The sequence below is a fragment of the Nipponia nippon genome, unplaced genomic scaffold (assembly GCF_047370975.1).
Source record: "Nipponia nippon isolate SJK-2023a ecotype South Korea unplaced genomic scaffold, ASM4737097v1 scaffold_4, whole genome shotgun sequence".
In the NCBI taxonomy this organism is placed as follows: Eukaryota; Metazoa; Chordata; class Aves; order Pelecaniformes; family Threskiornithidae; genus Nipponia; species Nipponia nippon.
In genome coordinates this window covers 1,836,343-1,849,677 of record NW_028262358.1, presented here as the reverse complement: position 1 = coordinate 1,849,677, position 13,335 = coordinate 1,836,343, and the positions used below count along the sequence as shown (strand labels likewise).

At 44.4% G+C, this 13,335-nt stretch overlaps 1 protein-coding gene across 4 annotated transcripts in view; it reads right to left on the bottom strand.

The window, feature by feature from the left end:
• SPTBN1 (spectrin beta, non-erythrocytic 1) overlaps nucleotides 1-13,335 on the bottom strand; it is a 134,552-nt gene that overhangs the window by 63,711 nt on the left and 57,506 nt on the right. The gene's annotated exons all lie outside the window — the stretch shown is intronic.

The window sequence follows — 13,335 nt, the reverse complement described above, 5'->3', positions numbered from 1 at the left end:
CTAAGCAACCTGATCTAACGTGGAAGTTTACCCTGCTTTGAGCAGGTGTGCTGGACCAAATAAACTCCTCTTCCAACCCAGAGCATTCTGTGATTCTATGAATTTTAGCAAGCTTAAACAAGAACAGGCCAGAAAACTGAACTGCTAGTATTCCTATGGAATCCCATCGAGGGATTTCAGAGAGCTGTGGGATCTTTTCTTTCATCTGAGGCACAAGTTGAGACATTACACGGAGAGAAAAGTCGAAGCCGTGGTATGTTTTGACCATGCTGCTTTAAAACCTCATTGCCATCAGAAAGACGAACAGATGAAAGAAATGCCAAACCTTGGTTGGTTTCATGTTTAAATGCAATTTCACTTTAATGACAGAGAAGCATGAATAGAAAATAAATAAATCTATGATGAATGCATTTAATCCTTTCAAAATATTAAACCTCGGTGCTAAGAGATATTTTTATAATTAATTGCTGTTAAATAATAATATTCATTATCACAGAAATATTTTAAATGGAAGAACATGTACTTAAACAACCGCTGCATTGATCAGGGATTAATAACTGCTGATTTCATAGCCCTGCTGAACACCGTGCTTAGTTCATCCAGTTTCCATGGTCACGCAGTAATTCACGGTTATTAACTGCACGCTATATTGCAGTCAGACACGCTACGCTGTCCCGACAGGTTGCCGAATAAAAGCAGTAACACCACAGGTAAGCCAGGCCATGGCTCAGCCAGCCTGAGATCTAAGCTAAGTCCCAAAGGTGAACGCTGAATGAGTAACAGCAATAAGAATATTGTAGATTACTTGTATAACAGAAGGAACCATGGCATTTATAACATGCAGTTATTTCTAAGAAGGGAGTTTTAAAAATGAATTAATTGTAATGAGATTTGAAACAAACTGCTAATAAGAAGCATTAGAGGAAAAATCCCTAATCTTCTCTGGCTCTAATCTGCAAACCCATCATGCAGAGCCCCAGCTGAAGCCCTGGAGTTGTCTTTTGAGGCTGGCAGAATTGATGCCTTCACCTGTTTGCTTGCTTAAGGAAAGCTGCAGAAAACCAAACCACAACGTCAACTTGAATACGCACATTCCAATCAGTCACTCTGTATATTAAAGTTCTTTTTTTAAGAAATCCATGTGGTAATTAACAATAATTTTTAAATGTTTCTTTTCATGCCATACCTGCTTTCTTGGGACTTCTGAGGTACAAACAAGTTGCACATACATTCTAATTTCCCACCTCAAAATTTTCCTGCTGGTCTGTTTGATTCCAATCCAAAGGTCATTTACTGATCTGCTTTTGTGGGACAATGTGGCATGTTTAAGCAAAATCATTTTAGCCTTTGGAGTTATGCAAGAGTGGGGAAAAAACCATACCTTTCCAGCACACCATTTCCTGCTCATGTAATAACTCTCAAAGCAGTACCAGAAAAAAAAACCCTTTGAAACTCTCAAAGATGTCTCAAAGATTTAAAAGGTGACACAAATTTGAAGGAATCAGCTGAGTAAAATTATACTTTGAACACCTTAAATGTGTATCTTCATCCAGAAACATCACTTGTTTTTCTAGTCCTAAAAGCAGACTTGTGAGTCCTACCGATTGTGTAATGCATTGACTATGCAAACTGAAAAGCTCTACCTGGGTACAAAGGTGTGGCTCCTGTTGAAGTTATCCCTGAGAGCTCCCAATAATTTACCTTCACTTACTTACTTTAATTTTTAGAGCACTGAGAAAGTTAAGTGCCGAACATCATCAGCTCAGCATAAGCAATATAAGAAGCACCCAAACACTCCTGATCAAAGTCATTTCGCTGATGCCTCCTTAATCGCAGTCCACGTAGGCTCCGTATTCTGGGCTCTCCCCTCCCTCAAAACGTGAAACTGTTGCTGAGACTAGGAAATACGGCAATTAATAAAGGAAACGCAGAGCACAAGGACTTCTGAAAGCTAAGCGTCGGATTAATTGTCTGTTAATGTAATATTAATGTCATCAAAAAATAATTCAGATATTGGTTAAGCACAGAACTATTGCACATTTGCCTCACATATGCGAAGAGGCTCTTTGAACTAAGACTCTGTGTGCTCATACCCATCTTACACACCTTCCTAGCCAAGTCACAGTTACACGCGTGTACACAGGCATGAAAATGCATTTATGACGTCTTACACAGATTGCGTGTGCCTTATTTGTGTGTTCCTGAAGCCTGAGACATGACAACTCACTGATTTTCAGGTCTCCAAACTTACGGGCACATTTCAACCTACCTAAAACACACAAGACATTTATACGTAAGAAAAAGCGCCGTGAACACACTTCTGAATACGAAGTCCACAGTGACCTGCAGCTGGTGCCAGGGAAATGGTTTTAAACTTGGCAACAGGAGCTAAACCAGAAGGGAGAGCAGACTCTGGCATTAGGTAGTCCACAAACATACACTTGAAAAGTGCTGGGAACTGGTTGGGATGGGCCACGCTCGCGGAGGCTGGAGGAGAGGCAAAGGACAGCCCCGTAGCCAGCCCACCGAAACGGGCGCTGCCGAGATCGCACCACCCTGCCCAGTCGCTTTAATCATTCAGGAAAAACAGGGGGGAAAAGTCCCCTCTCAGCTGCTGCTTTATTTTGTGTCGCTATAACCAGCAGGCGCTGGTCCCAGTGCAGGACCGCGCTCCATCCCCACGGAGGACACCGCTGCCAGGACACGCTGCACAGCTGAAGACTTTACGTATTAGGTGTCCTTAAGCGTCGTCTGTTCTCCAGGACAACTTGCGGCTGCCTTTATTTAGAAAAAAATGTATCTGCAGTGAGGAACCGGCTGGAACACAGCTGGCCCCAGGCGCAGAGGATACATAAGCATCTTTTAAATGGCAGAGAGCATCACTAGCATCAATGTGCTGACAAATATATACCGTGCAACTTGCCTGTTAAGAGTAAATGTTCCAGTAAATAAGGATTATTTATTATATCATGGGGATTTCATAATATACTCTATCAGGCATCATTATGAAGATATTTATTTTGGGGGAGAGACACAGAGAGGAGGACTTAATAACATGTGAGCAGCAGCGGATTTATGGAAAAAACGTGCCATAACTTCCACGCCTCGCTCTGTGAACTCCTTCCGTAAGGACTTAGGCAACAGCTATGAGCAATCCTGTCCAGATGCAACCAGCACATCACCTGCTATTAGAGGCTGATGGATTAGCAGCGCACCCATAGAAGTCACGGTGGCCAGAACGTCACCGAGGGAACAGGCAGGAGATTGTCTACGGGCATCGCCGATTTTCTAAAGCGACTTCCTTAGGCTAGGAGTGAAACAGGCTTTCCTGTTACCAGGTGAGGCCGGGAGGATGAAATGCAACTCGCACCCCGCAGGGTGAACGAAGCCTGTGATGACACAGAGCGGGCACGGGGTGCCGCTCACCTTTGAGAAAGCAAATACAGTTCCCACAGCCATAGCTAAAATAGTTCCCCCTACCCCTTCCCTCTCCTTTGGGCTCAAGGTCAGAGCCTCGATCCAGTCAGACTGCATCCGCTCACACGAAGAACCGCCGCGTACCCCGTGGCTTTTGGCAGGACCCCCAGCCCAGCGCGCGGGGGCACAGCACGGCCCCCTCGGCACAGCGGGTGAGAGCGGGCGCACCCACCTGCGCCATGGGCGCAGGCACTGCCGTCCCGAGGAATCGCTTTCATTTAAACAACTTGAGACGCTTCGCATTTCAAGGTAGGGTTAACCCAGATTATTGAATTCCCCGTTGCATGAGAAGAACAGAAAGGTCAGAAGTTCAGAACGCATCCAACACCTGATGGTTCTAGACACCTCCCCTATTTATTCAGAGGCTGACTTCACTGCCATTCCATAATGGCTATTACTCATCTTCAACTGCAATCAAAGTACAGTCACATCCGCAATTTCAGAGTAGTCTCTTTCATTATATTGCCAGACAATCTGGAAAAGCTGAAAAGAGGAACACACCCTGAAAAAACTGGCCGTTGCGCTACCAGGGTAAGCCTAGTTGCCCTCGAAATAACCGTGGAAAGACACTCGACTCGATGCAGAAGTAATTATTACCCAAAGCAAACCACAGTTAGTTGACTACAGATGAGACAGCCATGTTTTCACTTTCCTTCGTTCCTGGAACCAAATCATAATCAGATCAAAAATTGGAAACACTGCCTGGACAAAATGAACACTAAGAATTGGACTTTGGGGGTTTTTGGAAGGGGAAGACTGAAGCCAACATACGGTATCAGTGTGGAGAAGCTGAAACCAAAGAGGAGCTGTTATTTGAGAAGAATGAAGGAGCAGGCCTGAATTTGAGAGACAAAATCCCGCGAGCAAGTCCCTCGGCACCGCACCGTTGTGCGGTTTCATTGCCTTTAATGGGGCTGTCTCGGTTTAGATCGCCGGAGAAGCAGGCTCCGCAAATTGGCTGATTTGCTGAAGAGTTTGCCAAGCCATCAAGTTAAATGTAGGTATCTTTATTAAACCACAGGGGTTTTTTTTCAAGAAAAATCTGGGCACCAGCATTTATTTTGTTCAGATAAACTCTTACATCTCTTTGTAGCAATGCATTGGTTTGTTTAATCTTTGCAGGCATAAGGCCGCCCCTTGCTTGCGACTGGAATGCTGTGGTAATACAGATTGGTTTTGTACCTTGCCACCATGCTTTCTTCACCGTCTCTTTGGTACGTAATTCTCTGGGTACTCTACCTGAAAACTCAGTTCTGATAGAACTAAATCAGACAAGAAAACTTATAGAAACCAACCCCCAAACCAAAACAATCCTCAGAAACATATGCCTGGCCATTTTGAGAATATCCAAGGCAGCCGCGTTCGCGGTCTCTGCGAGGGACAGCAGATACGATTCCGGCGCAACGCCATTTGGGATGATGCTTTCTCTGTTTGCCGACATAGGAAGTATTCAAAACCCACAAATGAGAAATCGTATTTATGTCCTCCTGCCCCCCGCAACAACCTTAATACAGTTTTACTAAACCAGCGCAGGCTCGTGCATCCTACCGATGACCTGCCAAGCAGAAAACTGACCCTGTCCGGCCCAAGTTTGTCATGTACGTGTAACTGGGCCTGGGCTTTCAAGAGCTCCGGCTCCTGTTTTTTATGAACAAACCAAACTTGACTGAACATGGAATTATCAACATTTCCAGTTATCTCGTGAAAAGGCCACTCGGTAATGCCAGATCTTTCACAAGACCTTTGAAAAGCCACGAACGTGGCCCCTAGACTACGCCACAGTGACTGCCCGCGTGTCTGCTTAACTGCGCTGTTCCCCTCAAAAACTGAAGGGCCTTTTTCTTTAAGCTTCTTTCCGTGTGAAACAGTGGGGCATTCAGCATAGCTACGAGACTGGTTAATATTAGTTTGGCTACAGTAGTTCTCCTTCAACAAAGGAGGCTCTCAGCCCGGGATACCCTCGTTCCAGCAGCAAGTGTACAAGGTCTTTTGTGTTAACACGGGCTCTCCCGGCCACCAGGACCTTAAACTCCACATCAAAAGTCACAAGCATGAGTGGTCGCCATCCCTCTTGTCTCTTCTCCTCTGAAAGAAGTGGAAGGATTCAGCTATATGGGTTTTTAGGAGCAGCAAGCAATTTTAGGCTCACATGCCCTCCTTAATTACATTCCGGCTATCACGGAGGACAGTAGGGCCAGAATTACTTTGGGTGCTAACTACGGTCAGTATGTGAATGAAACGGCGTGTTCAAAGCTGCGTTACGAGTGAGGCCCTCCTCCCCAAAGCACCCCTGCTCCCGTCAGGTGGGGAGCACGCACGTTACCCTCTGCGCCTGCTTGCCAGGCCACCGCCTTATTCCTGCTCTTCCGAATTTCAGATCTGCTGGAACGCAGAGCAATCCACAAGCTCCTTACTCTCTCCAAGAAGGACCCTTTACTCTGAAAGGACTAATTTTGAGTTGGGAGGGGAGTTGTTTGCATAATACCTATTAAATCATCTTCATCTTTGGAGCTGTTACATCACCTGAATGACGACACTGGGAAAAGGACCATTACATGCCAGCCCCAGATATAAATTTCCAAATAAAATTCCAGATTTGATTTCTTGTGGGAAGAGCAAAGTAGATTCCAAACCACCTTATTTATCTTTTTCTATCTCCTTCACCACAGCTTTAAAGTCAACAGAGACTGATTCCCAATATTTGGCTTACCCGTTACCCCAAACCTGTCTATTCAATGAAGGTAATGCATTTGCACATAAGGAAAAAATATGTCATTGTCATACCCTGCGACTTAACAGCTGATATTTAATACTTCTCAATTCAACTTAAACAGGAACAAAAAGACCTTCAGACCTGTTAGTAATCAAATACTCTTTCAATGTATTCTTACATGAAATTCCGACTCCGAGCAGAAGGGGTGCACCTACCAAAGCCCCTGTCCTGCGCTGGGATATCACGGAAGAGCAGTTTAGTACAGGGAACAGAAAACGGGGATTTTGTGGATCACCTGTAATTTATTTTCTTCACCATTTTTCCTCAGCTTAGGTAGCATTTCATCCACTTTAATAGTCAAAGCACGCACCCAACAGAAAGACAGAAAGAAACGAAGAAGAAAAAGGAGGAAATTGCAAAACAGATTTGAGAAAGAACTCAGGCCTGAAAGCCTACCATTGTTCTGGCTATTTATCACCGCTTTCATCTCTCTCGGTAGTCTTTTTTTATTGCCCCACTTTCCACAGAAGTTAATGGCGAAACCCACAATCAATTTGAATAGGGCTCTTGGATAGGAGAAATATGTGGAATAGGAGCCTGTACTCCTACATGGTTACAACGTGCCCACGAAACATTGGGATGGTCTGTGGCATTCAGCTTAGCCAAGACATCCAACGCAGAAACACAAAAGGGCCGAGTCCTGTGCTAGCACGAACGGCTGCATTTCCAGATTCGCAGAGCCATGGGGATTTACACCAGTTCAGGACATCACACAAACTATTTTACTGTTCTCACTCTGGCAACAAATCACCCCCAGGGTATTCAAAATACCTTACTGTCCCATGTGAAAATACCTGCTTACAAGCTTTGTTTACTTCACAATTTCAGAGCCACAAAAAGTACGCCAGGATTGCCCTTTTTTAAACAAAACTATGCTACAGAGCCTGGAGTTTTCTATTTGTTTTCAAATTAAGTTTCTTATACACACAGTTAAAAAAATATTACAAACGTCATCTAAGTAGAAACTGAGGAGAACAGACTACAAAAAACCTGAGGCAACAGCTCAGAGTTGTGAATTTTCACAGTTATTTCAGTAAGGAGCCAAATCCAATTTAAACGTTTACTTTTTCAGCTGTATCAACACTGACCATACTAGCAGAAATACCTTACCCCGTGCTCTTTCAACTTGCTTGCTGTATCTTCACAAGTACCAAAACCCATAAATAACCAGAAAAGGTAAATTTCTGGAAATTCTGAAGACAAATAAAATTTCAGAGCTTTTTGAAAGAGAAAGCAGGAATTTGGGACAAAATGTTGTCTTTAGTAGCTATGGGATTATCAAAATCTGGTTTATTTCTCTAACAGGGAGAAATGTCTTAGTCCTCATCTAATCTTGAGCCATGGTAACAGTTTATCTAGCAGTAAAGATGGAGTTGCCATACTGCCCCGAATAGCCCTTTAAAACAGGGAAAATACTAAATAACGTTAGGCTTCATTTCTCACTGTTCATTCTGAAAGAAAGTCTTTCACAAGAGCTTTCCATTAAGTTTTCCTCAAAATCTCGTATTTAGTTTTGTGGGGATTGTTTAACATCAGGATTGGGAGAGAATGGGAGTGATGGGTTTGAATGCTTTTTTTAAGTTCCCGGATGGTTTTGAAGTTTATCCTTCATAGACAAAACTATTCCAGAACCTTCTACAAAACCATCTTCCATAGGTTTGCTATACATAGTATAGACGGTTTATGTGTAATAAAATTAACAGACAACACATGTGGTCACTGGAACATGGCTTTCGCTCCTGACTGTCCTCACCTCATCAGCCCCTGTCCAAAGGAAGGGCATGCAACACAGATTCCCCGTCCCCTGCTGCAATATTTAGGTCTAGGAATAAATAACGGCGCCTGTGCGTCATTCCACGATTTCTACAATGTAATTGTAGGCTTTTACGTCTGGGAAGGGCAGAAACCATAAGGCAGCTCTGAGCAGCCTTGTCCCGCTGTGATTCTCCGCATCAGTTCTGTGCTACACAAGGAGATGGGCAAAGAGTTTAAATTCGACCAGTTGGTTTTATGAATAGACAAATGTAAGTCCTAGCAAGTGATTTGCCACAAATGTCCACTTTAATGAAGAACCTGGACACGTTAGTTACAACACCTACCCAGGCATTTCCTCCAAGTTAAATCCCTAAATCATACACTCAATTAGTTGGCAAGATCACTTTTGTAACCTGCACATTTGAAATAGTTCTAGACAGAGAAGACTTTCACCAACATTCAGCTACCATCTTTGTTTCAGATGGCGAAAACGCCCTAAAACTGAGTCTAGGATTCAGATATCTTTGCGGGAATCTTTACATTGGAAGGAATGAGGGCCCAGCTATCACAGAAATGCACATTCAAAACACTTCGCTTGAGATCACTGAAAGACTCTTTGCAAGTCTGACAGGCCTTCCAGCCATGTAGCTTGTGCTCATGCATTCACCAAAACCAGAAGACTGAAGTATGCTGTGACACACGCAGGCTCTGGAAGGATTGCAGACAGCAGAAAATCAAGCAAAATTTGCCACAGGAACATGAATATATTTGCAACTTCAGTAGATCTGAGAGGGTGGAAAAAAAAAAAAAAATCCATGTAAAGCAGACACACTTCATCTGGAATGAAATTCAGCCTTCCCGCAGCATTTCACCTTTAACAGAAATTACCATGACAAGAAATGCCAGTGACCAATTTGGTAGACAAAGTAGGATGTCCTTCGGTTCACTAATCACCGCCTGTAGCTATGCAGGTCACTGCTCGCCAGAGACTGAAATCCTTGAAAAGGTAAATCTTGCAACAAGGAAGACAGCTGTTGAAACTGTCTTTTCAAAGGGCACCCACGTAACTTCAGAGGATCCTGGGTGTAGCAGATGATCTCGCTGCTCTAGCGCAGGACAGTGCTTCAGCAACTCCTGCAAACTTGTCAGTCCGCAGCGGGAGCTCCCTGTTTATCCTTGGGCATAGGCAGGGACCTGGGGACAAGATTTTCTTGCAGGAAAAGCTGTGGGGAAGCCCTGCTTCAGAACAGAAAGAAAAACAAACAGGAAATTTTTTCCTGCTGTCCTGCAGCCTGGATGGGAACCGATCTATGCATACAGATCCCTCTATTATCACTGACCACTCAAAAACAGAAACTGCGTGTCTCTTTTTATGGCAAACAGGAACCAAGACCAAACCTGCTTGAGTCATTGCCGTTCGAAAGATGACACAGGCAAGGAGTTCCCCTGCTGAAGGGCGCTGCTATCAGAGCAAGGTTTTTGCCCCCGACACCCAAGATACTCACATACAATTGCATTTTGTTTTCTGGTGCAGGTAGTGCTGCGTAGCCGCAGTCAGTGTTTAGAATTGATCTAAAGCCGGCTTAAACACCTCCGACGGGAAAGACAGCTCTCCTTTCCTACAGGCTTATTCCAGCAGTCGCTACATTAGGGGACAAGTTTTTCAAACCATGCTATTTCTAACATGGGTAAAGGCACTTCCATCCAGGCAGCCTGGTCACCAAAACACATCAGGCTTCCGCTAAAAATGAACAGTTTTCAATCTGAAATGCAACATTGAAAAAAAAAAAAACAAAACCAAACAGAATCGAAATGTACCACACGGCAGGGTACATCACAGAGCTCCTGTGAAAGCTGCCTTTCCTCTGGGGATTTATCAGGAGCACAAATCTAGCTCACCCCCATCCCCCAGGATTTTACATTTGTAATCACCGCTGGAAATTTCACACCTCGGACACAGCCTTAGAGCTGAGACCCAGCTTCCCAATTACGCTGCAGGAGCTGATAACGTCACCAAACTACTAAATGCCAGAAATGTTAATAAATACCACGCTGTCCTGTTAATCAGGTGGGAAGGGGCCCGTGAGAAGCGATGACAGTGGCTTCTCCAGGCTGGTGGCAGCTTCCCTGTGGAAGGTGATACAGCTGCAGGGGTCTCCTTCCAAATTCCCGACTTAACCTCTTCCTGCCAGCTCCTACCACTGCGCCAAGCCAACCCACAGGATCCTACCGTGTTAATGTAGCACAGGTGACACACTTGGTTTATAATTACACCTGGTTTGCTTTTCATTTAATTCCTTAACTGATCAGGACAAACTCTCTCCACTGATGCACCCTGCACGAGCTACGCGGCAACGCGTTCTCCACAAACAAGTTTTGGGGTCCTGTCTTTTCTTGCCGAGAGCTACTCCAGCCCTGCAACACGATCCCTTTCTACCCAACAAGTGGCCTGGAGAACCAGAACTCCACACCTAGGTTTAAGATGATAGCAACCACTGATAGTATCTCTCACTTATCATTCCAGGACTGGGCGAACTAACCATAATAAGAACTTACTGAAACTTAATAAAGGAAACGGAACGTGCTAAAGCATTTTTCTCCCCACACCTGTGCTGACATTCTCACCAGCCCAAGGACTGAGTATGCTAAGCTTCTCCATTATCATGCACAGGAGTTCAGGGTTTCTTTTGACACAAAGACAGCCTTGATTCACTCCTCTTCTGCCACATCCCGCTTCACTCCGGCCCATCAAGGCAAATGGGAGCTGGGCTCTCCTGCAAGGTGACCCTTCCCGGGCGCAGCAGGAGCCAGTCCGGTCCCTTCAGTGTAGTCCCACAACTTCCACCGGCTTCACACCCCAGTGGGACAGGGCTGGAATATCTCCTTTAAACACTCCACAATCCTCATCAAGCTGAACAACAGACTTTCCTTACAATCATCACTTCAAGGCATTTAAAAGAGGTGGGACGTAGGAGTGCCTAGGTGATCTCTTAGGATCTGAACTCACTTTGTCCCTAGCATTTTGGGGAAGATTTAGGTTGGCTCCTCTTTTCTGCTCGTGTGAAGCTGCCAGTGCTAAATCTAACATCTGGTCTATCTTAGGAAGGAAGAGATCAGGGAGAGCTGTCCTCTACTTGTTGCCAATTCACACTTCTGCATGGTACAAGGCCTGAGCACTTGCTCTCTTATTTTAGTCAAAACAATATGCTCCTAAGTGCTTTTTTCGAGGAAAACTCCCATCCTTCACTAGACCTGAACAGTACCTTGCTATAATCTACCGCAAAGCTGTGGATTTACATGAAAACTCTAGGAATTGTGAAAAATGAGGGGCAAATTCAGTGTGGGAAGACCATGAGTAGAGGCTCCAGTAACCCTGTAGGGTGCCGATACCAGTGCTGCTCTAGAGAGCCGTCCTACCGGAGGGAAGAGGCGTAAAACACAGTTATAAAGGAGGAAAACACAAAAATAAAAAGTCAGGAAAGCTTCAAAAGGTACTTTTTACCAGAGACTGAAGAAGCTTTGAAATGTATCTGCTCTCGCTTGTTTGTACACCTCCACAGTGACAAAGGTAAAACTGATGTTAAATTTGCAATTTAAAAATATTACCTATGTTCAGCTCCTCCTTGCCGGGTCTGAGTCTGGAGGCACTGAGCAATGCCCGGTGCCACAGAACACCCCATGTTTTCACCAGCGCCTTCTCGGAAGAGGACAAGAATCACCTCAACATTTTACAACTGGAAATTACTGGCTTTTTTTGATATTCTTCAAACAGAGAGCCATGAATCCAAGGAAAGACACCTTCTGCGTCAGCAGAGTTACGGCACTCCCTTTACAGCACACACTAGCTTGGATGGTTATTTAGCATTTCATGGAGTATCTAGTGCATAATTTAAAACATTTCCTGCACCTAAGCTCCACCCTGAACAAGACCATTGGCAGCACTGTTTTTCAAGCCTGTCTGCCTTCTCTGCAATGCAAGTAAACAGCTATGGGACGATCTACTGCAAAGTCCCTCCTTACAACTGCAGGAGAAGTCACTGCATTTTCTCTCTTTTGTTAGAGGAAATTGCAGTACATTTAGGGAGAGCATTACTTTTTTTTTTTTTTTTTTAAGTCAACACAGTGCATTCCACTGAGGGGAAAAACTCACTTTCTGTGCTTTCAACACTGCGGTCTGCTTTCCTCTTTCAATGTGACGTAAACACACAGATAATGGATTCCTGAAGCAGTGACCCTGAAAATGATAAAATCTGCCTTCTTTAGACTGCTAACTTAACCAGCAAAGAAAGAGGCGTGAGCCAGTATTTTTTTTTTTTCCCCTGTGCCACAAACTTACCTTGTTCTTTTTAAAGCAAGTACCGCAGCCTAAGATCTGACAGATGTCCAAGACAAAGCCTCTAACCTATTCCCTCGTGTGCAAGTTCGGAGCCTGGATTCCCCGTGCCTTGCCTCAGGAATGTCTATGTTGCCAGTGTTTAAGATGCTGTCATTTTATCTTATTATATCCAGTATGCAGCCATTACTGTGAGCCAGTTTACAAGATAAACAACGTACTATGAATGAAAGATTTTTTTTCTCCTCCCTCCTTAAGCCAACAAATGGGAACCCTCTTTGCACCAACCAGGCTCTTCCTCCCTCTCTGACAGGAACCACAGGACCACACTTGTGGCACAGACCAGAGTAAAATAAGAAACATGCACAGAAGGGCTGAGCTTCACTGTACTCGGGCCGCTCTGGGATTATTTACGGAGTCACATGGATGTAGAGGAGGAAGAGGTTTGGGTTTGGTTAAGAATTCTTTTTTATTTTGAAACCGCAATGCTAGAGTTCATTCATCCCCGGGACGTGCCTTACACAGAGGAACAGCAGAGCTTGTTTTACCCTGTCTGAGGCAGAGCGGTGCTGGGCGCAATCCTCCTCCGCTGCACTGCTAATAATCTGGGTTTCCAGCACAGGTCAGAGGCCTACCCTTCAGAGAGCACACGGCCGTTCCCCCAAAGAAACGTCTGTCTTCTCACGCAGGTAGAGAATTTAACGGGAAGACATTAAAGGACATTCACCTTGTCTAAAAGCAGAGTAACACAAAATGAAGAAAACTGGGAACGTTAAAGTCCATGACTGCTTTCTCGGAGATCTTCTACGACATGAGCAAACTAATTCATTTGGAAATTACGCAACTGTTCTTCATTTGAAGAAGTTAAGCCACCCGCCTTTACAGGAGGTACGCAGGGAGTCAGAAAGGGCTCTCGCACTGCAAACTGCACCCAAACAAAGCTAGGATTTTATGATTAATTTCCAGAGTTACAACTGTATTTTATTTAAGGATAAAA